Source organism: Scyliorhinus canicula, chromosome 1, assembly GCF_902713615.1.
Source record: "Scyliorhinus canicula chromosome 1, sScyCan1.1, whole genome shotgun sequence".
Classification (NCBI taxonomy): domain Eukaryota; kingdom Metazoa; phylum Chordata; class Chondrichthyes; order Carcharhiniformes; family Scyliorhinidae; genus Scyliorhinus; species Scyliorhinus canicula.
Genome location: NC_052146.1, coordinates 263,271,251 through 263,298,008, shown reverse-complemented (window position 1 = coordinate 263,298,008; position 26,758 = coordinate 263,271,251). Strand labels below are relative to the sequence as shown.

The following is a 26,758-nucleotide window of genomic DNA, read 5'->3' as shown; positions in this document are numbered from 1 at the left end:
TAGTCTCTCTTAATAGGCCAACCCTGCCATCCCTTTGCAATAAAGGCCAAAATGCCATTTGGCTTCTTAATGACTTGTTGAATCTGCCTGCTAGCTTTTTGCGATTCATGCACTGGAACTCTTAGATTCCTCTGTATTTCACTCACCTGCAGTCTCTCTCTATTTAGACAATAATCTGCCTTTGGATTCCTCCTACTGAAGTGCATGGCCTCACATTTCCCCACATAAAACTCCAGTTTTTCGCCCAGTCACCCAATCTATCACAATAGCCTCATCATAACATGCCCTACCACCTATTTTTGTGTCATCAGCAAATTTCAAAACCTTACATTCTATTCCTTCCTCCAGGTCTTTAATGTAAATAGTGAACAAATGTGGGCCAAGAACTGATCCCTGTGATGCTCCACTGGTTCATAGAATCATAGAATTTACAGTGCAGAAGGAGGCCATTCGGCCCATCGAGTGTGCACCAACCCTTGGAAAGAGCACCCCACTTAAGCCCACACCTCCACCCTATCCTCAGAAACCCCACAACCTATTTTGGACACTAAGGGAAATTTAGCATGGCCAATTCACCTAACCTGCACATCTTTGGACTGTGGGACGAAACTGGTGCACCCGGAGGAAACCCACGCACACACAGGGAGAACGTGCAGACTCCACACAGACAGTGACCCAAGCCAGGAATCGAACCTGAGACCCTGGAGCTGTGAAGCAACTGTGATAACCACTGTGCTACCGTGCCGCCCATCTGTCCACTCTGAAAAGGACCCATTTATTCCAACTCTCTGTTTCCTATGTGACAAGACAGCCAGTTTTCAATCCATGCTAAAACAGTTCCTCCAACTCCATGGGCTTTACTTTATGCACCAGCCTTTTATGCGGCACGTTGTCAAATGCCTTTTGGAAATCTAAATACACTACATCTACAGCTCCCCCTCTATCTATTCTCCCTGTTCCATCCTCAAAGAATTCGAGCAACTTTGTCAAACACAATTACCTTTCATAAAACCATATTGACTAGGTTTGATTACATTAATCTTTCCTAAATGATTAGTTATTTCCTCTTTGATTATTGACTCCAGCATCTTGCCAATAGTAGATGTTAAACTAACTGGCCTCTAGTTCCCTGCCTTTCTCCCTTTTTCAACAAGGGAGTCACATTGGCTGTTTTCCAATCTTCCCAGAATTTAGCGAGTCACAAAAAATTTCAACCAGTGGGTCCAAGATCTCTGCAGTCACTTGCATTAAAACCCTAGCCTGCAGCTCATTGGGTCCTGGCAAACTGTCCACCTATAACCCCTTGAGTTTCACTAATACTTTATCCCGTGATTGGAATTTTTGTAAGTTCGACCATGTTTTTAGAAATCGGTCCATCTGATATCTTAGAGATATTTGCAATGTCTTCCATGGTGAAGACTGATACAGAAAGTTCATTCATTATATCCATCATTTATGTGTTTGCTGTTATAAATTCACCAGCCTCGTTCAGTAGAGGCCCCAGATTTATCTTTGCTGCCCACTTCTTCCTATTTGTTTTTATACTGCATGCAAGTTTGCTCTCAAAATTCATTTTCTCCCTTCTTAACAGCTGTTTAGTCTTTTGCTGCTGGATCCTAAAAACTTCCCCGTCTACCACTATCCCTTGCCAGTTTGTATATCCTGCTTTTCAATTTAACATTATCCTTGACCTCGGATGTTCACCATGGATTTTGCCTCTTTCTCATGTAATCCCTCTTTTTTATTGGGATAAACTCCTACTGAGCATTATGAACCAGCTGCTTAAATATCTGCCACTGCAGTGCAGGGGCCTCACGGTAGCATGGTGGTTAGCATCAATGCTTCACAGCTCCAGGGTCCCAGGTTCGATTCCCGGCTGGGTCACTGTCTGTGTGGAGTCTGCACGTCCTCCCCGTGTGTGCGTGGGTTTCCTCCGGGTGCTCCGGTTTCCTCCCACAGTCCAAAGATGTGCGGGTTAGGTGGATTGGCCATGCTAAATTGCCCGTAGTGTAAGGTTAATGGGGGAATTGTTGGGTTACGGGTATACGGGTTACGTGGGTTTAAGTAGGGTGATCATTGCTCGGCACAACATCGAGGGCCGAAGGGCCTGTTCTGTGCTGTACTGTTCTATGTTCTATGTTCTATGCTCATCTGCTGACCTGTATCTTAGCTTGTTTACCCAGTTCACCTTAGACAATTCCTTCCTCATGCCATTATAGTTGCCCTTATTTAAGTTGAAGGCACTGCTTATGAATCTATGACATTCATCCTCAAACTATATCTGGATCTCTATCATATTGTGGTCACTATCCCCTAGGGCAGTGGTTTTCAAACTCATGGTCGCGACCCGCAGGTGGGTAATGGGCGGCTGTTGAGAGGGTTGTGGAGCGATCAGCCGTGGCATTCCAAATCGTGGGAAGAAGGACCAACTGACGCAACCGACTTTTTAAGAACGCCTAACACGACCGGCTTTCGTGAGTGGCATGCCCCCCTCAGCTGGATCTAGCAGTGCACAGGAACGGAGCCCAACAGGTCCAAGAACCAGATTTCTAAAAAATTGCCTGTGTCCTCCCGCCAGAAGGGGCGGTGGCGAGCAGGTCACGTGTCCTGAACACTAACATCACATGCTATGGGTGCAAAATCATGGAGGAGAGATTCCTGCATTTTGTAGCTGTCAGCAAGGAAGCAACAGGACTGTGTGAAGAACTGAAGGTGGGTAATTCTTTAATAAGGAAGAGTGGGCCAGTGGCACAAACAGGCCAGTATCGCACAATTGAATCTGCTGGAGAGAACTTCGCAGGACAGTCCAGCGCAGGACAAAACAATGCTGGTGTGCTCTCCAGGGCTTCTGATGAACAACCCATTAAGAAGCTGAAATCGGGAACAAAGCAGTATAAAGATGATTTCTTGATAGTTTTATTAATTGTGCCAATGCAAATAAAGCTGCAAAGCCAATGTTTGTTACGTGCAGGGAAGTACTGGCAAATGAAAGTTTAAAACCATCAAAATGTTAAAGGCATTTTATTGCAGGGCGACTTCAAGGTGAAACTTCTTGATTTTTTTCAAAGGATGTAGCAAGAACTTAAATCATCAACTGAAGTCCTTAGCAGAAATGTAACAGTGAATGACAAAGCAAGTGAGAACATGGGGACCAAATAGGCTCGCCTGTTGCATTAAAGATAAGTCAAAATGGTGTGTCGCGAAGTTTGGGTGTCCTGGAGCAAACGTTGGGCCTAAAAGAGTCTTTTAAGCCAAAGCAGGTCTGCCAAGATGGAAAATTTCCTATCTAAAGCTACTCCCCTCAGTAATGAAAATCCAGCCCTTAATCACTTTCCCAATTTTATAACTAGCTGCTCAAAGTCACAAGTTTCCCACATGATGAAAATAAACTATTTACAAATTGTCCACTTATTCCTGAATATCTCCGAAGCCTCAACAGCTCAAGTAAATAAATTATGGCATGAGTTCAACATGGGATAAAACACTAGCAATTTAACAGATGTCAATGACTGATTCCAAGCCAACAAAGTCAGCAACCAAGTAATCTACCCCACATCCCAATGCTGCTCCACTGATATATGATACAACCAAGTATCAGTTCGATACCCAAATAAGCAAACAGCAATGAAATGATTTTTGATAATCACAGTTACATTATTCTGACAGAACATTTTAGATATTCAAAAGCGAATCATTAATTAACAAAAAGCTATAAAAACAATCCTATTAAATGTCTGAGTTAAATCATTGCCATTTACAGCACTGTGGGCAATATCACTTAAGTTTTAACTAGCAGTTGATGTTTTTAATTAAGTCTTTGAAAAGCTTCAAGTTGTGTTTTCTATTTTCAAATTATGATAATTTTATTGCTGTTAAGTAAGTCTAAACAGAAGATTTATCTCGACCGTTTACTCATTTCAACTCTTAAGCTTATTTGCCCCAGGGCCTGTGATTTAGGATATGTCAATATGCTGCAGCCCACATGTGCCTGTAAAGCGCAGAGTACAAACATATGCTCAAGTTTTTTTCCTCTTAGACACTTTGGAAATCTCAATTCTTTAATCCTCAAAGTGGAAGTAAAACTCTCTTTGACAGGTTGTGCAGTCAATGGAATCTGTTGCGTCTATGGAGAGTCAGGAAACTATAAATAGCAAAAAATGGGCAAACTACTAAAGTTTCCAAACATTTGCCTTGAACACACTGGTGATGTCACCATCTGCTGACAAATTTAATAGATAACTACTTGATCCCTCGGTGGCATTTCTCATGAGGTGTCCCGGATCTGGAGCAAAGTTGTAAAGTTCAGCCGCTAACTAGCTTTAGCTCTCTCTTTGCTCCAGGGTTAAAGACTCCTCATTAGTTAGATTAACACTTTTGTGTTGATGGATACCCAGTGAGAAAGAGACAACATTAATCGGCAAATCAAGGTATTTTAGATGCTTATAAACTGCTGAGAGGTCCAGTAAAAGGCAGCTGTGAATGCTTGTAAACGGCAGGTAAATGACTGGTTTTCTTGCCCCATTCTATCGAACGCTGCTGCACAGAGATAGCTGAATCCCCCCTGAGAAATATTGTGAATGGTTTAAATGTCTGCTCGTCTCTCCATGTGTTCTATTGATCTCCCACCTAAGATACAGAATGAGATTCGGACCATCCTGAAACCTCACTAACTCCCCCCAGTGCCTCCCTCCTCCTCCCCTTTAAGCCTGCAGAAGGGGCTCTTGCTGACTTAACGAGGGACTGATATTTTGATGTTGGCCCCGATCGGGGAATCAGTTATGTCTTTCCCATCAGATATGTCCAGCAGGAGGAGGAGCTGGAGCCATTAAAGGTCCAAAGAGGTAAGAGATTTTGTTCCACTTGTTGAAACAGGAGGATCATGAGTGCTTGTCTGCGTCTCCAAAGTCTTCCCAGCTTTCCCCAGTACCCGTCCATCTGACTGCAAAGTCCCTTCAAAACCTACACCTGCAATTTACCTGAGTGTTGTGACCATTGCCTCACCAACTATCATGTTTTAAATTTTATTTTCCTATGCAATGATACCATTTTAGCACTCATCCCATTTGCTCCTTGAGCCAGTAGAATACCTCCTGACTACACACTAAAACAGCTGGCTGCTGCCTTCCGGCACTTGGGATTCCTTTTGATTTCGCTCCCCCCAGAGTTATCTGCCACCCTTGACTGGTGCTCTAACAGGCCCATCACACGGCCCGACACCCTCAATCTGCCTCTGGGGCAAAGACACAGATTAGGATTTGGTCAATGGACAGAAAACAGTAGAATAAAGTGACATTTTCCAGTTGGCAGACTCTAACTACTGGAAGAATCCGTATCTAACCTTAAGCAATTTGGAATATATATTAATGACTTGGATGAGGAGACTGAGAGTAACAGATCCAAGTCTGCCGATGATACAAAGTTAGGTGGGAAAGTTAAACAGTGAAGAGAGTGCAACGAGTTGCAGAGGAACAGGCTGAGCGTGTAGTCAAAAACACAGCAGATGGAATACAATTAACTTATTCTCTTTGAAAGGAAAAATGCAAAAGCAGAATATTTTTTGAATAGTGAGAAATCGGGAAATATGTGCTTTCAGAGGGACCTGGGATGTATCTTTGCATATGAATCAGAGTAAATCAGCACTTAAGTGCAACAAGAAATTGGGAAGGTAAATGGTAGCTTTGTGTTACAAAAGGATTGGAGTACAAGAGTAAAGATGGCCTGAATTTTCACACAGAGAAAGAACAAGGACAAAGAAAAATTACAGCACAGGAACAGGCCCTTCGGCCCTCCAAACCTGCGCCGATCCAGATCCTTTATCCAAAACAGTCGCCTATTTTCTAAGGATCTGTATCCCTCTGCTCCCTGCCCATTCATGTATCTGTCTAGATACATCTTAAATGATGCTGTCGTGCCCGCCTCTACCACCTCCGCCGACAATGCATTCCAGGCACCCACCACCCTCTGCGTAAAGAATTTTCCACGCATATCTCCCTTAAACTTTTCTCCTCTCACCTTGAACTCGTGACCCCTAGTAATTGAGTCCCCCACTCTGGGGAAAAAGCTTCTTGCTATCCACCCTGTCTGTACCTCTCATGATTTTGTAGACCTCAATGAGGTCCCCTCTCAACCTCCGACTTTTTAATGAAAATAATCCTAATCTACTCAACCTCTCTTCATAGCTAGCACCCTCCATACCAGGCAACAGCCTGGTGATTCTCCTCTGCACCTTTTCCAAAGCATCCACATCCTTTTGGTAACATGATCTGCCAACTCTTGTACTCAATACCCCTTCTGATGAAGGAAAGCATGTTGTATGCCTTCTTGACCACTCTATCGACCTGCACAGCCACCTTCAGGGTACAATGGACCTGAACATCCAGATCTCTCTGTACATCAATTTTCCCCAGGGCTTTTTCATTTACCGTATAGTTCGCTCTTGAATTGAATCTTTCAAAATGCATCACCTCGCATTTGCCCGGATTGAACTCCATATGCCATTTCTCCGTCCAACTCTCTAATCTATCTATATTCTACTGTATTCTCTGACAGTCCTCTTCACTATCTGCTACTCCACCAATCTTAGTGTCATCTGCAAACTTGCTAATCAGACCACCTATACCTTCCTCCAGATCATTTATGTACATCACAAACAACAGTGGCCCCAGCACAGATCCCTGTGGAACACCACTGGTGACAGTTCTCCATTTTGAGAAACTGCCTTCCACTACTACTCTCTGTCTCCTGTTACCCAGCCAGTTCTTTATCCATCTCGCTAGTACACCCTGGACTCCATGAGACTTCACTTTCTCCATCAGCCTACCATGGGGAACCTTATCAAATGCCTTACTGAAGTCCATGTAAATGACATCTACAGCCTTTCCCTCATCAATCAACTTTGTCACTTCCTCAAAGAATTCTATTAAGTTGGTAAGACATGACCTTCCCTGCACAAAACCATGTTGCCTATCACTGATAAGCCCATTTTCTTCCAAATGGGAATAGATCCTATCCCTCAGTATCTTCTCCAGCAGCTTCCCTACCACTGACGTCAGGCTCACCGGTCTATAATTACCTGGATTATCCCTGCTACCCTTCTTAAACAAGGGGACAACATTAGCAATTCTCCAGTCCTCTGGTACCTCACCCGTGTTCAAGGATGCTGCAAAGATATCTGTTAAGGTCCCAGCTATTTCCTCTCTCACTTCCCTCAGTAACCTGGGATAGATCCCATCCGGACCTGGGGACTTGTCCACCTTAATGCCTTTTAGAATACCCAACACATCCTCCCTCCTTATGCCGACTTGACCTAGTAATCAAACATCTATCCCTAACCTAAACATCAGTCATGTCCCTCTCCTTGGTGAATACCGATGCAAAGTACTCGTTAAGAATCTCATCCATTTTCTCTGACTCCACGCATTACTTTCCTCCTTTGTCTTTGAGTGGGCCAGTCCTTTCCCTAGTTACCCTCTTGCTCCTTATATGTGAATAAAAGGCTTTGGGATTTTCCTTAACCCTGTTTGCTAAAGATATTTCATGACCCCTTTTAGCCCTCTTGATTCCTCGTTTCAGATTGGTCCTACATTCCTGATATTCTTCCAAAGCTTTGTCTGTCTTCAGTCGCCTAGACCTTATGTATGCTTCCTTTTTCCTCTTAGCTCGTCTCACAATTTCACCTGTCATCCATGGTTCCCTAATCTTGCCAATTCTATCCCTCATTTTCACAGGGACATGTCTGTCCTGCACTCTAATCAATCTCTCTTTAAAAGCCTCCCACATATCAAATGTGGATTTACCTTCAAACAGCTGCTCCCAATCCGCATTCCCCAGCTCCTGCCGAATTTTGGTATAGTTGGCCTTCCCCCAATTTAGCACTCTTCCTTTAGGACCACTCTCGTCTTTGTCCATAAGTATTCTAAAACTTACGGAATTGTGATCACTATTCCCAAAGTAGGGCAGCACGGTGGCGCAGTGAGTTAGCCCTGCGCCAAGGTCCCAGGTTCGATCCCGGCTCTGGGTCACTGTCCGTGTGGAGTGTGTACATTCTCCCCGTGTTTGAGTGGGTTTCGCCCCCACAACCCAAAGATGTGCAGGCTAGGTGGATTGGCCACGGTAAATTGTCCCTTAATTGGAAAAAATGAATTGGGTACACTAAATTTATAATAAATAAATAAATAAATAAAACTATTCCCAAAGCAATCCCCGACTGAAACTTCAACCACCTGGCCGGGCTCATTCCCCAACACCAGGTCCAGTATGGCCCCTTCCCGAGTTGGACTATTTACATACTGCTCTAGAAAACCCTCCTGGATGCTCCTTACAAATTCTGCTCCATCTAGACCTCTGACACTAAGTGTATCCCAGACAATGTTGGGAAAGTTAAAATCTCCTATCACCACCACCCTGTGCTCCTACATCTTTCCATAATCTGTTTACATATTTGTACCTCTATCTCATGCTCGCTGTTAGGAGGTCTGTAGTACAGCCCCAACCTTGTTACCGCACCCTTCCTATTTCTGAGCTCTGCCCATATTGCCTCACTGCTCGAGTCCTCCATAGTGTCCTCCTTCAGCACAGCTGTGATATCCTCTCTGACCAGTAATGCAACTCCTCCACCCCTTTTACCTCCCTCTCTATCCCGAATATCAGGAATGTAGGACCAATCTGATATCTTGGGATATTTAGTTGCCAATCATGCCCTTCCCTCAACCAAGTCTCAGTAATAGCAATAACATCATACTCACAGGTACTAATCCAAGCCCTAAGTTCATCTGCCTTACCTACTACACTTCTTGCATTAAAACAAATGCGCCTCAGACCACCAGTCCCTTTGCGTACATCATCTGCTCCCGGCCTACTCTTCCCTTAGTCACGCTGACTTCATGATCTAGTTCCTTACACGCTGACTTCATGATCTAGTTCCTTACTGGCTTTAGTTACTACCTCCTTATTGTCCTGTAGCTTCCTCATTTGGTTCCCATCCCCCTGCCACATTAGTTTAAACCCTCCCCAACAGCTTTAGCAAAAGCACCGCCAAGGACATTGGTTCCAGTCCGGTCCAGGTGTAGACCACATAATTTGTAGTAGTCCCACCTCACCCAGAACCGGTCCCAATGTCCCAAAAGTCTGAACCCCTCCCTCCTGCACCATCTCTCAAGCCACGTATTCATCCTGCCTATTGTTTCATTTCTACTCTGACAACGACGTAGCACTGGTAGAAATCCTGAGATTACTACCTCTGAGGTCCGACTTTTTAACTTGGCTCCTTACTCCCTAAAATATGCTTGTAGGACCTCATCCTGTTTTTTTACCGATATCATTGGTGCCTATATGCACCACGACAACTGGCTGTTCACCCTCCCGCTTCAGAGGGAGAGTGTCACTAGTTTAGCCAAAATGGCACTGCCAGAGTGCCAAGCTGGCACTGCCTGGGTGTCCATGCCAGCTGGCAATGTCACCTAGGCACCTTGGCAGTGCCAGGCTGGCACTCAGGTGGCACTGCCAGGGTGCCCAGGTGGCACCGGAAGTGGCACCAGAAGTGGCAGGGCACCACCCTGCCCAAAGGGCGTGCAGATCCCCTGAGAGACCATTTGTAGGGACCAGTGTTGAATGCCGCTCTCCTGTGGTCTCTGAGGCAAAGGAGTTGTATACCAAAGCCTCAGATACCTCCTGAATCTGAACATTAGAGTGAGGCTGGCTACCTCGGTCTAATATGCAGATTTGGCAAAATGTGATCTGGTCCCACAATGGGCAGGATTTACAGCGCAACGGCATGATGAGCCGAGTAGCCGGAACATGGTCTCCCAGCATTCATCGGCCATGCCTCGCCGCGGCAAGCTGCTTTTCTGGCGCAGCGTAGCCATCGGATCGCGCACAAGGTCTAAAATTAGCAGAGTTCTTTGGAGAGGGAGAGTACCCTTTTGTAAAGGTAAGTTACCCATTTGGATACTCAATACAGAGGTCAATGAATGAATGTTTGGGTGATGAGGCAATTAAGGAATATGGAGATAATAACGGTGGAGTGTAAGAAAAGGTCAATCATTATCTTGTTGAATGGAAGAGCCAAATAGCCTGCTTCAGTTCCTATTACTCATCATTGGTATTCGTAACTTGCCAATGTGGCCTAGTTGCTGGCCTCTTTAGGAAAATTTGGATATGATGGAAATTCGAGGCCAAAATCACCTCTAAATTCAGCTTTGTTTCCAACATGTAGGAATAAATTTGACTATCTCTGCTGCAGCGACTTCCCCCCCTCCTCTGTTGTATATAAGGAAACATTTCTTAGGTATAATTTACAAGCATTGTTCTTTCTAAAGGCTGGCTGCCAGATAGCAGAATAATATACAACTAGCATGGATATCGTGCTGTAATAGAAAATTAGTTTTCAACCAAAATTCATGTTGAAATATTTGCTGACTTTATTAAATTCATTTTATTTCCTGCCATCATAGGTGTGCTTTGACTGTAATAATAAACGAGATATTTGACAAGTAATAGGCTTGAATTTTACGGGCCACCCACAGGTGAGAAAACAGTGAGTGGATCCATAAATCAGGGTGCCATGCCCACCCCCACCACTGTCATGGGTGGAAGGGGGGGGAGGTGTCGGGTGGTCCCTCTGTCTGTGGCCCAAGTGACATCCTGAAGTGGGAAATGAATGCCCAGTTAAGGACTTCATCCCATCTCTGCTCTGATTTAATGGGCAGCAGAAGAGTCCCCCAATCCTGGGGCCTTCATCCCAGCCCAGGTAAGATCCCAGACTTACCTGGGTTTGGGGACATTCTTGTTTCCTCTTCCACCCGGGCTTCCTGCAATACTGGTAATGCCCTCTGATCCTGGTGTGGCACAAAGCTGCAGGCCTCCAAATCACCAGCAGCTCTATGAGGCGGGACTTCATCCTGGAAGTCCGTCCTCAGACTAATTAAAGGAGCGTCGCTTGAAAAGCTAAAGTGAGGTGAGCAGCGAGCTGCCCCTCAGTGTACCATCCAGCCTTGTATCTCTTCATGCAGATGCATAATCTGTAAATCCATTCATTTGTATTATAGCTTTGGTGATGGTCGAGTCATTTCAATAGCTGTCATGTGACTAATCACAGAACATGAGTAAATGTGCACTTCCAAGGATGGTGGAATTTGGGAATGGATATGTGATTACTTCCAGCCCTCAGAAAGATTGGTCATTACATTACCAATTGGAGAAATATGATGATGCATGACTAGACTGCCAGTGACTTGATAGCACGAGCCCCTCAAAAAGATTTCCAGTCATTAGGAGCCTCTCCCAAGCTACTTGACTAGGTAAGTGCACACAAAAATGTATTTACTATTGTTGCTACAGCTCCAGATCCAGACCCAGTGTCAGTGTCTGCATCTCCATCCACAATAATAGTGGGCTGACTTTTCACTTCTCTATGTTTGGGCATTCCTTTTCAAAAAGTGGTCCAACTTCAATCCCACGTCATCCAAATTGTGCAAAATTCAAGTGTTCCCAAATTAATTCAAAATGACCCAATTTAGGTCATTTTTAAACTGCGCTGAGGAAGTTCCATTCCCGGGTAGGCCCCTCTGATTTGCTCCACCGGCTGAATAATACAACAGAACAAAGGGGTGGAATTCAGGAAAATGTGCTGTACATGGTCTCAGGGAGGATGGGCTTAATGGGCTAAACAGCTTTTTCTTGTTTTATGCTTCTCTTCTTCTCCTCCAGAGTGAACAAATATAGAGCTTTTTACTCTATATTAACATTTAATTGGTATCAAAATAAGCTATTTAAATAAATACCAGCTGAGGTATTTTCCACTGGTTGTAATGCGGACATTGTCACAATCAGCCCTAAGGTGAACTTTCAACCAATATAATAACGAGGATTAAACGTTGAAGATCCAATTGGCCACCGTAGCTACAGTATAAAGAGGGGAGGATGTTCTTCATGTCCGGGCAGTTCCATAAACAAACGTTCCCTTTGGAGCTGCCTAGAACAAATGGTGTTCTTTTCCAACTGTGCTTATTTGTGTAAAATGCAATTTCCTAGTCGACCCACATTTCCTTGAGCCTGAAGCATTTGCCTTTACATGTGTCATGGATGGGAGCTGGATGCCATGTACAGGAATGCTGATTCATCCCAGGTTTTTAAAGAACGGAGATGACACCATTACAGATGCTGCAATTATAATGTTCCAAAGTTCTCTCAATTCAGGAATCGTCCCATTAGATTGAAAAATTGCATATATCATTCTACTATTTAATAAAAGTGACAGAGGGAAATCCGGGAATTGCAAACCTAGTTAGCCTAACATCTTGTTGTCAAGTAGAGTCAATAATTAATGGTAGACCTTACTAGAGAACCTAGATTGGTAAGGAGAAAGTCATAGAATCCCTACTGTGCAGAAGGAGACCATTCAACCCATCGCCAACCCACTGAAAGGGCACCCCACTCTCTATCGCTGTAAATTCATCTAACCTCCATACTTTGGGCTGTGGGAGGAAACTGGAGCACCCAGTGGAAACCCACTTAAACACTGGGAGAAACTGCGAATTCCACAGACAGTCACCCAAGATCAGAACAGAACCTGGGTCCCTGGCGCTATGAGGCAGCAGTGCTAACAACTTGTGCCAACTGTTCATGTTTGTTCATGTTTGATCAATTTATTTTAAGAGGTGACTCAAGTAGTGGACTGAAGAATGTCTATGGATGTTACTTATATGGATTTTCACAAAGCATTTGAAGGCAAATTATTGACCTGGTTAGGAAATTGGTTGTGTGGAGGAGATGAGAATGGGGATAATGTGCAGGTACTCCTATTGGCAGAATGGGATTCATGGTGTCTTGCAAAGATCTGTGTTTAGACTTCGAATACTCAATAGATTTATTAACGTAGATGATGGAATAGAAAGCCAAATATCCAGGTTTGTTGATGACACAGATAGGTAGCATGGTTAGTAGTGGATGTGGAAGCATAAAATCCCAAAGATAAATTAATAGGCAAAAGTATCACAAATGAATTTAAATCTGAGGTCATGCAGTTTGAACCTAAAAAGGATAGAACAGAATACTTTCTAAATGGTGAAAAGATGGGAAATAATAAAAGTCTGAAGAGACTTTTATTAGTCTCATAGTCCCATGTAGATAATGACGAAAATGTCATGACTTTTGCAGAAAATGATGAAAATGCAAATGGATTCCTGATATTATATCCAAAGTACTGGATACGACAAAGTAGAAATCATACTGGAGTTGTACAAAGCCCTTGTTTGACAACACCTGGAATACTGTGAGCAGTTTTGGGTACCACACCTTAAAAAAGTACCTTTGCTTTGGAAGGAGCGCAGTGTAGGTTTACGAGAAGCTTACCTAGGCTTGAAGGGTTAAATTACGAGATGGGATTACACAAACCAGGGGCTGTATTCCCTGGAATTTAAACGGTTAAGGGGTGATTTGATCAAAATTTTCAAGAAATTAGGTGGAACAGATAGGGTAGTTAGAGAGAAATTATTTCCGCTGGTTGGTGAGTCTAGGACTGGGGGGCATAGTGTAATAATTAGAGCCAGATCTTTCAGGAGTAAAATTAAGTAACACTTTTTATGCAGAAAGTTTGAAACTCACTTTGCCAAATAGCAATTGATGCTCGGTAGTTTTTATTAACCATTATATATAGGAGTATGGGAAAAAAGTAGTTATCTGAAGTTTTGCCCTTGATCAATCATCACCATCTTAAATGACAGAACGGATTTGAGAAACTAAATGTCTTGTTTTTAAGTTTTTACGATCATTACTTATAAGACAACAAATATTGAATCCCTCCACAGTGATTTAAAACATCTAATTCAAGCATGTTTTTTTCACAGTGCAATAAAGCTCCATGATTGGTGATGCACAATGAGCTTTGGGCGCAATCGAAACTAAACTCAAACTAAAGGGACAGCTGTCTAACACATCTACTCTTTATTATATCTCTGAATGGAGAACTGGAAATCTAGTCAGACCAAATTCTGGCCCGATTGTGCATTTGGTACCATCAAACAACATGAGTAATTATCATTTATACCTGCTGCCAGGTTCACAGATCAAATTCATGCTTTTGCGTGTCTAAATTTCATTAACCATAACATTAGTCCTTCATATCCCATCAGATCTGCAAAAAGAGCCTTGTCCATTTGGAGCTAGACTTACTCACATGAGTGAAATGGTGGCATAGTGATAATGTCATTAGATAGCAAACCGGATGCTCGAGCGACATCCCACCATGGCAGCAGGTGGAATTTAAATTCAACTGATGAAATCCTGTCATTGACGGTTGGTCTTAGTCATGGTAACCAGGGGGCAGCACGGTGGCGCAGTGGTTAGCATTGCTGCTTCACGGTGCCGAGGTCCCAGGTTCGATCCCGGCTCTGGGTCACTGTCCGTGTGGAGTTTGCATATTCTTCCCGTGTTTGCTTGGGTTTCACCCCCACAACCCAAAGATGTGCAGGGTAGGGAGATTGGCCACACTAAATCTCCCCTTAATTGGAAAAAAATTGGGTATTCTAAATTTATTTTTAAAAAAGTAATGGCAACCAGACTATCATTGATTGTTATAAAAACCCATCTGGTTTGCTTGGCATTTGGGGAAGGGAACATTTGGGGAGTTAATGTCCACATTAACTCTTACCGACTTTTACAGATGCACCATAGAAAGCATCCTATCGGGCTGCATCACACCCTGGTATGGCAACTGCTCGGCCCAGGACCGCAAGGAACTTCACAGAGTCGTGAACACCGCCCAGTCCATCACACAAACCCGACTCCCATCCATTGATTCCATCTACACCTCCCGCTGCCTTGGGAAAACGGGCAGCACAATCAGAGACCCCTCCCACCCGGCTTACTCACTCTTCCAACATCTTCGATCAGGCAGGAAATACAAAAGTCTGAGAACACGCACGAACAGACTCAAAAACAGCTTCTTCCCCGATGTTACCAGACTCCTAAACGACCCTCTTATGGACTGACCTCATTAACACTGCACCCCTGTATGCTTCAACCGATGCCGGTGTTATGTAGTTACATTGTATACCTTGTGTTGCCCTATTATGTATTTTCTTTTATTTCCTTTTCTTTTCGTGTACTTAATGACCTGTTGAGTTGCTCGCAGAAAAATGCTTTTCACTGTACCTCGGTTCACGTGACAATAAACAAATCCAAATCCAAGGAAATGTACCTACATATGAATCAAGGTCGTTCTCACCTGGCTCAGTGTTCCACAATGGTCATAAATTCTAACATGATTCCAAAGAAAAGGCGGACATCAAAAGTCATTGCCATACCAAAATCAGGAAAAGATCCCATAGTTGCAGCTAGTTACCATCCAATCTCTCTGCTGTTGGTCCCACGTAAAATCCTTGAATGCCTCATATCCCCAATCATAGAAGTCCCTAGCATTGCCAAATTATTTCCGCAGGACGGCAGTACAGGGGAGCAGGTACCGGCCCTCAACACCTACACTGAAAACTGCTTTCAGAAAAACCTGAAGACAGGTGCTGTGTTCCTCGACCTCACAGCTGCCTGTGACATCGTTGGCAAACTGGCCTCCTCCTGAGGCTGTCACGCATCCCACCCCGCCCCCACCCCCAGTAACTAAAAGCATCGGAACCCTGTTAAACAATAAAAGATTTAGAGTTAGAACATAGAACATAGAACATTACAGCGCAGTACGGGCCCTTCGGCCCTCGATGTTGCGCCGACCTGTGAAACCATCTGAAGCCTATCTGACCTACACTATTCCATTTTCATCCATATGTCTATCCAGTGACCACTTAAATGCCCTTAAAGTTGGCGAGTCTACTACTGTTGCAGGCAGGGCGTTCCACACCCCTACTACTCTTTGAGTAAAGAAACTGCCCCTGACATCTGTCCTATATCTATCACCCCTCAATTTAAAGCTATGTGAAGACTTCCGGTTGCGGCTATGACCAGCTAAGTCGCACATTTGGCAGCTCCTGCGACAAATGTGTTTAAGGGCCGATTGGAGGGCCCCGACGGTACTGTAAAGACGAATCCCGGTGGGGGAAGGCTCCCTGAGGAGAGTGAGACCAACTTTATGGTCGGTACTCGGAGTGGGGCGACAAAAAAAGCGGCAGCAGCTCCCCGAAAAAAGCGGGGGAAGAGGACCAAAATGGCGGCCGGTGGCGCACTAGAAGATTGGAGAAAATGGGCGGAGGAGCAGCAGGCCGCTCTCCTCCGGTGTTTTACGGAGCTGAAAGTGGAACTCTTAGAGTCTATGAACGCGACGACCACAAGGCTGATGGGGGCCCAGGCGACCCAAGAGGCGTCGATAAGAGAGCTGCAGCAGGAGATGACTGCAAGGGAGGAGGAGGCCACGGTCCTCGTGGGAAAGGTGGAGGTGCACGAGGCACTCCACCTGAAATGGCAGAGCCGCTTTGAGGAGCTGGACACTCGAATGAGGCGGAAGAACTTGAGGATCCTGGGCCTAGCAGAAGGCCTGGAGGGGCCTGATCTCCCGAAATATGTAACGGAGATGCTGAGCTCCCTGATGGGAGAGGGGGCCGGTCCATCGCCCCTGGAGCTGGAAGAAGCATATCGGGTCATGGCTAGGCGGCCTAGGGCGAACGAGCCCCCGAGGGCGGTGCTGGTGCGATTCCAGCGTTTCTGTGATCGGGAGAAAGTGCTGAGGTGGGCCAAGAGGGAGAAAAGCAGCAAATGGGAGAATTCGACGGTGCGGATATATCAGGACTGGAGTGCGGAGGTGGCAAAGCGGCGGGCCCGGTTTAACCGGACGAAGGCGGTGCTGCACGCAAAGAGGATCAAGTTCGGAATGCTGCAGCCAGCGCGCTTGTGGGTCACCTACAAGGACCAGCACCATTACTTTGAGACCCCAGAGGAGGCATGGACTTTTGTTCGGGAGGAAAAGCTGGACCTGAACTAGAACTTGGGAACGCCGGCGGTCGAGGCCGCCCGAGTACCCTTGACTGATCAAGTGGCCCATGTCTTTCTTAGGCCAGGTCGGAACTTGGTTAAAGTTGATGGATCGTTTGGTTTCTTTGAAACTTGTGTTATGGGGGGTTTCTTTGTTCCTTTTTGTGTGTCTCTTCCCGTTGCCAACTTCCCTTAATTATTGTTGTTGTAGGGGGGGCTTTTTTTACTGTTTTTTGATCTGTTCTTTAAGGGTTATGGTTACTGTTCTATTCGATGGAGGGTGATGGTTAAATACGTTATTATTGGGTAGTTATTTAGTTATGCAGGCATAGTTATGTATTTATGTATTTATTTGAGATTTGTTATTTATATTGTTATATTGTTAAGTTGGGGAGGCGGGACGGGGGGGGTGCAAGTTGGTTATGCGTGTTTTCTTTTTCTCTTTTTTCTTCCTCTCGTTTTAAGGGGGCTTTTTTATGGGCTTGGATGGGGACGGGGGTGGAATTGAAGATGGCGGGGTAGGGTGTGGCCGGGCGAAAGCGCGGGCTTTCCCCTGTTTCCCGCGCGCGGGACGGAGGAAGGGGGAGGAGAGAAGAGTGGGGTGTGGCCAGCAATGGCGGCTTTTCCCGCGCTGAAGCGGGGTCAGAGAGGGATGGCAAGGGGGGGGGGGGAGGCCCTCCCCCCCACATCGGGAGGAGTCGGAGTGTGGCAGGGGCAGCCGGGTCAGCGAAAACCAGCTGACTCTCGGGAGTACGATGGTGGATACACCGCGGCTAGGAGGGGTCCTAGCCAGGGGGGGGGGGGGGGGGGGGGGGGGGGGGAGGGGGGTTAGGGGGGGATACCGGGTTGCTGCTGGAAAGGCCGAGGACGGGAAGGGAAGAACGGGAGGAGAGAGGGGGGGGGGGCCATCGCCATGGGGAACGGGTCAGAAGGGGAGGGTCGACCCGGGGCGAACAGGGGACAGGACATGGCTAATAGACAGGGGAAAGGGACGGGTCGCTCCGCGACCCGGTTGATTACTTGGAACGTGAGGGGGCTGAATGGGCCGGTCAAGAGATCAAGGGTTTTTTCACACCTAAAGGGACTGCAGGCGGATGTGGCAATGTTGCAGGAGACTCACTTGAGAGTAGTAGACCAGGTACGCCTGAGAAGGGGGTGGGTGGGACAGGTGTTCCACTCAGGCTTGGACGCAAAGAACCGGGGGGTGGCGATTTTGGTGGGAAAGAGGGTGTCGTTCGTGGCGGTGCAGGTGGTAGCAGATAAGGAGGGTAGGTACGTGATGGTGAAGGGTAGGCTGCAGGGAGAGAATGTGGTGCTGGTGAATGTGTATGCCCCGAATTGGGATGACGCGGGTTTTATGAGGCGCCTGTTGGGCCTCATTCCGGGTCTGGAGGCAGGGGGCCTGATCATGGGGGGGGACTTCAATACAGTGCTCGACCCTGGGCTGGACAGATCGAGGTCCAGGACGAATAGGAGGCCGGCAGCGGCAGAGGTGCTAAGGGGGTTCATGGAGCAGATGGGGGGGGGTAGACCCTTGGAGATTTGGCAGGCCAAGGGCGAGGGAGTATTCTTTTTTCTCCCACGTCCACAGGGTGTACTCCAGAATAGACTTTTTTGTACTGAGCAGGGGGCTGATTTCGAGAGTGCAGGACACGGAGTACTCGGCCATTGCGATTTCGGACCATGCACCACACTGGGTAGAGGTAGAACTGGGGGAAGCACGGGACCAGCGCCCGTTGTGGCGCCTGGATGTGGGGCTGCTGGCGGACGATGAGGTGTGCGGAAGGGTCCGGAAGGGCATTGAGAGATATCTGGGCACAAACGACACGGGCGAGGTGAAGGTGGGGGTAGTCTGGGAGGCCCTGAAAGCAGTGATCAGAGGAGAGCTGATCTCCATAAGGGCACACAGAGAAAGGAAGGAGAGGCAGGAGAGGGAGAGACTGGTGGGGGAACTTATAGAAGTGGACAGGAGATATGCGGAGACACCAGAGGAGGGGCTGTTGAGGGAGCGGCGCAGTTTACAGGCCCAGTTTGACCTACTGACCACTAGGAAGGCGGAGACGCAATGGAGAAGGGCACAGGGCGCGGTCTATGAGTACGGGGAAAAGGCGAGCAGGATGCTAGCACACCAGCTGCGCAAGCGAGATGCAGCCAGAGAGATTGGGGGAGTGAGAGAGAAGGGAGGGAACGTAGTGCAGAAGGGGCAAGAGGTGAACGGGGTCTTCAGGGATTTCTACAGGGAATTGTACCGGTCTGAGCCGCCCAGGAGGAGGGGGGGAATGGAGAACTTCCTCGATAGATTGAGGTTCCCAAAGGTCCAGGAGGAACGGGTGGAGGGGCTGGGGGCGCCGATAGAGCTGCAGGAGCTAGTTAAAGGGATAGGCCAGATGCAGGCGGGGAAGGCGCCGGGGCCGGATGGGTTCCCGGTGGAATTTTATAAGAAGTATGTGGACTTGGTGGGTCCAGTGCTGGTGCGAGCCTTCAATGAGGCGCGAGAGGGGGGGGTTCTGCCCCCGACAATGTCACAGGCCCTGATCTCCTTGATCCTGAAGCGGGACAAAGACCCTGTACAGTGCGGGTCCTACAGGCCTATCTCCCGCTTGAATGTAGATGCCAAACTGTTGGCAAAGGTCCTGGCAACCAGAATAGAGGATTGTGTGCCAGGGGTAATCCATGAGGACCAGACGGGGTTCGTAAAGGGACGACAACTTAACACAAATGTCCGGAGACTGTTGAATGTGATTATGATGCCAGCAGTGGAGGGGGAGGCTGAGATAGTGGTAGCACTGGATGCGGAGAAGGCATTCGATAGGGTGGAGTGGGAATACCTGTGGGAGACGCTGGAACGGTTTGGGTTTGGGGAGGGATTTATCAAGTGGGTGAAGCTGCTGTATTCGGCCCCGATGGCGAGTGTGGTTACAAACGGGAGGAGGTCAGAGTATTTTGGGCTCCATCGAGGTACCAGGCAGGGATGCCCCCTATCCCCCTTACTATTTGCATTAGCGATCGAACCGTTGGCGATGGCACTGAGGGGTTCAGGGGGGTGGAGAGGACTGACAAGGGGAGGGGAGGAACATCGGGTATCACTCTATGCGGATGATTTGTTGTTATATGTGGCGGACCCGGAAGGGGGAATGCCGGAGGTAATGGAAATACTAGCGGAGTTTGGGGACTTTTCGGGATATAAATTAAATGTGGGTAAAAGTGAGGTCTTTGTGATACACCCAGGAGATCAGGGGAGGGAATTGGGCGGCTCCCCTTTAAGAGAGCAGTAAAGAGCTTCAGGTACTTGGGGGTGCAGGTGGCAAGGAACTGGGGGACCCTCCACAAGCTGAACTTTTCAAGGCTGGTGGAGCAGATGGAGGAGGAGTTCAAGAGGTGGGACATGGTACCGCTGTCGCTAGCAGGGAGGGTGCAGTCAGTCAAAATGACGGTCCTCCCGAGGTTCTTGTTTCTGTTCCAGTGCTTGCCCATCTTTCTCCCCAGGGCCTTCTTCAAGAAGGTAACTAGCAGCATTATGGGCTATGTGTGGGCACATGGCACCCCTAGAGTGAGAAGGATTTTCTTGGACCGGAGTAGGGACAGTGGAGGATTAGCGCTACCCAATCTTTCCGGATACTACTGGGCGGCGAACGCATCGATGGTGCGCAAGTGGGTGATGGAGGGGGAGGGGGCAGCTTGGAAACGTATGGAGAGGGCGTCCTGCGGCAATACAAGCCTGGGGGCGCTAGTAACGGCACCATGGCCGCTCCCCCCCACAAGGTATACCACGAGTCCGGTAGTGGCGGCCACCCTTAAAATCTGGGGGCAGTGGAGGCGACACAGGGGGGAAGTGGGGGGTCTGATGGCGGCGCCACTGAGAGGGAACCACAGATTTGTCCCGGGGAACACTGGCGGGGGATTCCAGAGCTGGCACAGGGCGGGCATCAGGCAACTGAGGGACATGTTCATAGAGGGGAGGTTTGCGAGCCTGGGAGAGCTGGAGGAGAAATTTGAGCTCCCCCCGGGGAACACGTTTAGATACCTGCAGGTGAAGGCATTTGCCAGACGACAGGTGGAAGGATTTCCCTTGCTTCCCGATAGAGGGGTGAGTGATAGGGTGCTGTCAGGGGTCTGGGTCGGAGAAGGGAAGGTCTCGGACATCTACAAAATAATGCAGGAGGTGGAGGAGGTATCGATAGAGGAGCTGAAAGACAAGTGGGAAGCGGAGCTGGGAGAGCAGATAGAAGATGGGACATGGGCGGATGCCTTAGAGAGGGTCAATTCGTCGTCGTCGTGCGCAAGGTTGGGCCTCATCCAATTTAAGGTGCTGCACAGAGCCCATATGACGGGGACTAGGATGAGTCGGTTCTTCGGGGGTGAGGACAGGTGTGTTAGGTGTTCGGGAAGCCCTGCGAACCATGTACATATGTTCTGGATGTGCCCGGCACTGGAAGAGTTCTGGGAGGGGGTGGCGGGGACGGTATCGAGAGTGGTGGGAACCAGGGTCAAACCAGGGTGGGGGCTAGCGATTTTTGGGGTTGGGGTGGAGCCAGGAGTACAGGAGGCAGGGGAGGCCGGAATATTGGCCTTTGCGTCCTTGGTAGCTCGGAGAAGGATCTTGATTCAGTGGAGGGACACAAGGCCACCAATTGTTAACACCTGGTTAAACGACATGGCAAGCTTCATCCAATTGGAAAGAATCAAATTCGCCCTGAGAGGGTCGGTACAGGGGTTCTTCCGGCGGTGGCAGCCCTTCCTTGACTTTCTGGATCAGAGATAGGAACTGGAGGCCGAAACAGCAGCAACCCGGGGAGAAAGGGGGGGGGGGAAGGGAGGGGTGGGGGGGATAGCAACGAAGGGAGCACGTCAGCGGGGGGTCGCGGGCAATGACTGCCCGAGGCCATCGGCAGAAAGGGAAAAACGGTTTGGTTGCTAGACTGGTAGCGCGGGGGGGGGGGGGGGGGAGGGTGGGGGGGGGGGAGGGTGGGGGGGTTCGCGCGGGGGAGGGCGTGGGGAGGATTTTCCAGGGGGGATTTGTTGTGTTATAATTTAAAATGTAGTAGGGGTAAATGTTTGTATCGAAAAATTTCAATAAAAATTATTTAAAAAAAAAAAAATTTAAAGCTATGTCCCCTCGTGTTGGTCATCACCATCCTAGGAAAGAGACTCTCACTGTCCACCCTATCTAACCCTCTGACTATCTTATATGTCTCTATTAAGTCACCTCTCAGCCTTCTCCTCTCTAACAAAAACAACCTCAAGTCCCTGAGCCTTTCCTCGTAAGACCTTCCCTCCATACCAGGCAATATCCTAGTAAATCTCCTCTGAACCCTTTCCAAAGCTTCCACACCCTTCCTATAATATGGTGACCAGAACTGCACGCAGTACTCCAGGAGCGGCCGCACCAGAGTTATGTACAGCTGCAGCATGACCTTGTGGCTCCGAAACTCAATCCCCCTACTGATAAAGGCTCGCACACCATATGCCTTCTTAACAGCCCTATTAACCTGAGTGGCAACTTTCAGGGATTTATGTACCTGGATGCCGAAATCTCTCTGTTCATCTACACTACCAAGAATCTTGCCATTAGCCCAGTACTCTGCATTCCTGTTACTCCTTCCAAAGTGAACCACCTCACACTTTTCTGCATTAAACTCCATCTGCCACCTCTCAGCCCAGCTCTGCAGCTTATCTATGTCCCTCTGTATCCTATAACATCCTTCAGCACTATCCACAACTCCACCGACCTTCGTGTCATCTGCAAATTTACTAACCCATCCTTCTACACCCTCTTCCAGGTCATTTATAAAAATGGCAAACAACAGTGGCCCCAAAACAGATCCTTGCGGTACACCACTAGTAACTGAACTCCAGGATGAACATTTGCCATCAACCACCACCCTCTGTCTTCTTTCAGCTAGCCAATTACTGATCCAAACCGCTAAATCACCTTCAATCCCATACTTCCTTATTTTCTGCAATAGCCAACCATGGGGAACCTTATCAAACACCTTACTGAAATCCATATACACCACATCAACCGCTTTACCCTCATCCACCTGTTTGGTCACCTTCTCAAAAAACTCAATAAATTTTGTGAGGCATGACCTACCCTTCACAAAGCTGTGTTGACTATCGCTAATCAATTTGTTCTTTTCAAGATGATTATAAACCCTATCTCTTATAACCTTTTCCAACATTTTACCCACAACCGAAGTAAGGCTCACAGGTCAATAATTACCAGGGTTGTCTCTACTCCCCTTCTTGAACAAGGGGACAACATTTGCTATCCTCCAGTCTTCCGGCACTATTCCTGTCGACAAAGACGACATAAAGATCAAGGACAAAGGCTCTGCAATCTCCTCCCTGGCTTCCCAGAGAATCCTAGGATAAATCCCATCTGGCCCAGGGGACTTATCTATTTTTACATTTTCCAAAATTGCTAACACCTCCTCCTTGTGAACCTCAATTCTATCTAGCCTGGTCGACTGAACCCGAGTATTCTCCTCGACAACATTGTCTTTCTCCAGTGTAAACACTGACAAAAAATATCCATTTAACGCTTCCCCTATCTCCTCTGATTCCACACACAACTTTCCACTACGATACTTTGTTTGGCCCTAATCTTACTCTAGTCATTCTTTTGTTCCTGATATACCTATAGAAAGCCTTAGGGTTTTCCTTGATCCTATCCGCCATCTTGGACGGGCAAATTAGGGTTAGGGTTAGGGTTTGGACGGGCAAAAAGACAAACCAATGGGCTCCCCCAAGGCTCAGTACTGGCTCCAACCCTGTTCAACTTGTACTAACGGTCTTGCAAAATCTACCTCCCGAAAAGCCATATCTGCATATCGATGATATCTGCTTTACAACTCAAGCCCCTAACTTCGACACCTTGGACCAAACCCTAAATGAGGAATGGTCAAAACTTGAACAATACTGCAAATGTGGCGACTCAAGCCAAGCCCTGCAAAAACTGTATCCAGCTTATTCCATCTTTACAATGCTAAAGCCAATAGAGCTTAACATCCAAATGAATGGCTACAAGTGAAATCACCACCCAACTCCATCATACCTCTGAGTGACTTTAGATAACACACGACCTTCCAGAAACATATAAAAACAACTACAGCCAATATCAAGTCCAGAAACATCTTGTGCGCAATTCCCCCCCCCCCCCACCACCCCCACACCGGGTGGGAGAATCGCGGGGGCACCGGGTAAGTCCCGCCACGACGCCCTGGCACCCGCACGCGATTCTCCCACCCCCCCAAACCGGCGCGGGAGATTTACAGCAGGCCGCTCGGAGAATCGTCGCTCGCCGTTTGTAACTGCCCAGTACGACGTGTTCATGCCGACGCCAACCACACCTGGTCTCTGCCGGCGTGAACAGCGCGGGAACGCTGCGGGGGCGGCCTGTGGGGAGGGGGGATCTAGCACCGGGGGGGGGCTCAAAAGGGGTCTGGCCCGCGATCGGTGCCCACGCGGGCCGCGTGGAGGACGGCAACCGCGCATGTACGGGTTGGCGCCGACCAACTTGCGCATGCGCGGGTGACGTCATTTACGCGGCGCGAAGGCCCGCACGCATAAATGACGTGGCGCCACTCCTAGCCCCCCGGGGGTGGGAGAATGTGGGGTGAGGACTGGCCTCCAAATCCGGAGTGAAACACTGGTTTTCACTCTGGCGTCTGCACTTTGTCTCCCATTGGGAGAATCCCGCCCCTTGACTGTTAAATTAGCCAGCTCAACATCATCATCACCACTCTCCGAACCTCATCACTCGCACTCTCATACTCAGAATACTGGGGGCGATTCTCCGCACTCACGACGGTGCGGAGAATAGCGGGGGTCGTAAATTTTTACGGCCACGCTAGTCTGACGCCCTCCCGCTATCTCCCCCCCCCCCCCACGCCCACCTCCCGACACGAATCGCTGCCCGCCGTTTTTTTACGGCGAGCAGCGATTCTCAGCTGGCCGATGGGCTGAAGTCCAAGCCCTTTACGACCGTTTTTAGGAACGTCAAACACACCTGGTCTGACCGTTCGTAAAAACTGCCGTAAAGTTCGGATCTTGGGAACCATGGCACCGATTGGCACAGCAGTACCACGGCCGTGCCAAGGGTGCCATGGGCCCGTGATCGGTGGGCACCGATCGCGGGCAGCGGGTACTTACCCCACGCACTCTTTGTCCTTCCTTCGCCCCGCTGTATCCATTCGTGGGGCGGCTGAGGGGCATCCCGGCCCACGCATGCGCGGGTTTCACGCAAATGCGCGATAACGTCATCCGCGCATGCGCGGGTTGGAGTCTTCCAATCCGCGCATGCGCGGCTGACGTCATGTGACGCGTCAGCCATCGCAAACTCTGGCAAGCGGGCTTAACGAAATTCGTTAAGCCCGCGATGCCGGAGTTCACGGCCGTGGCATGCTAGCCCCGACCGGGGACCAGCATCGGTTCCTGGTCGGGGGGGCGGAGGCTGGCGTCAAACCCGCCCGTTTTTGACGCCAGCCTCACGATTTCTCCCGGTTTTGGAGAATCTCGCCCACTGAGCCCCTGTTGGTCAAGATCATCTCTCACACTCAGACACACACACAGAGTTAACACCCAGCTGAATAATAATTTTTATTGTCACAAGTAGGCTTACATTAACACTGCAATGAAGTTACTGTGAAAAGCCCCTGGTCACCACACTCTGGCACCTGTTCGGGTACACAGAGGGAGAATTCAGAATGGCCAATTCACCTAACAGCACATCTTTCAGGACTTGTTAGAGGAAGCCGGAGCACCCGGAGGCCACATGGAGAACGTACAGACTCCGCACAGACAGTGACCCAAGCCGGACATCGAACCTGGGATCCTGCTATGAAACAACTGTGCTACCCACTGTGCTACCGTGCTATCATGTGTATCATTACTGAAATACTACACTCAACACCGCTCCCTGTCCTGTCAAACATGATTCCTTCACATAACCATCAACTTGCAACAACCCACAAAATGAAAGAAAAAGTTCCCAATGCTCCCCACCTGCCACATCATGCTGATCACCCACTCACTGTACAAGACCATCAAGAAGGTCAATCTGGAAAAATCATTACACAGGACTTTAGTACAAATTCCACTTGGACAAATGAATGGGGATCATTGGACATGCCAAATACATAGCTGGTCTCAAACCCAACCCAGCCTGGTTTTAACCTTCCAAGGAAAGAGTGATCCACATTCGACAAGTTCAGGACCGGCCACAGCCCCAGTTTGGTCAACCTTCACAGATGGGGCATCAGGGAAGCTTCCTATGTGGCAATGGGAGAGAACAAACTATACGCCACATCTTCGAAAAATGTCCAATCCACAGACTTAGCAGAGATCTATCCGCACTCAACACAGCAGGACCAGAATAAACAGCTTGGCTTAAGGCCTTTGCGTTCTGATATGGTCAAATAAGCCACCCAGTTAAAGGGCATTAAAGGGCAATTTAGGATGGGCAACAAATGTGGCTTTATGAGCAACACCTACATCTCGGGCGGAATTTACTGGCTATTCATGGCGGCGGGATATTCCGTTCCCACCGACAGCGCACGTCTGCCTCAGGTTTCCCAGTGATGAGGAGCGCATTCAGCGGGTAATCCCGTTGACAATGGCGGGACCAGAAAATCGCGCTGGCAGGCCACCTCCACCGCCAAAAAACATGTAGCGGGTTACTCGGTAAATCCCACCCTCATTTTTAAACTTGGTCCTCCATTTTGTGGTTAAGTTAGCAATGTAAGACAACTTCCCACATTTGCAGTATTTTGCTTGAATGTTAACACATCACTATGATGTGTTGTGTTTTAGCAAGAGAATTATACAATATAATTTGTTTTTGAGT

The 26,758-nt window shown here is 48.0% G+C and overlaps 1 long non-coding RNA gene across 1 annotated transcript in view; it reads left to right on the top strand.

Annotated features, from left to right (window-relative positions):
- The first annotated feature begins 4,439 nt into the window (after positions 1–4,439).
- LOC119978016 overlaps positions 4,440–26,758 on the top strand; it is a 33,998-nt gene continuing 11,679 nt past the window's right edge. Inside the window, exons 1-2 of the long non-coding RNA XR_005463348.1 lie at positions 4,440–4,496; positions 11,046–11,297. This is a non-coding gene — a long non-coding RNA (uncharacterized LOC119978016). The remainder of the gene's footprint in view (positions 4,497–11,045; positions 11,298–26,758) is intronic.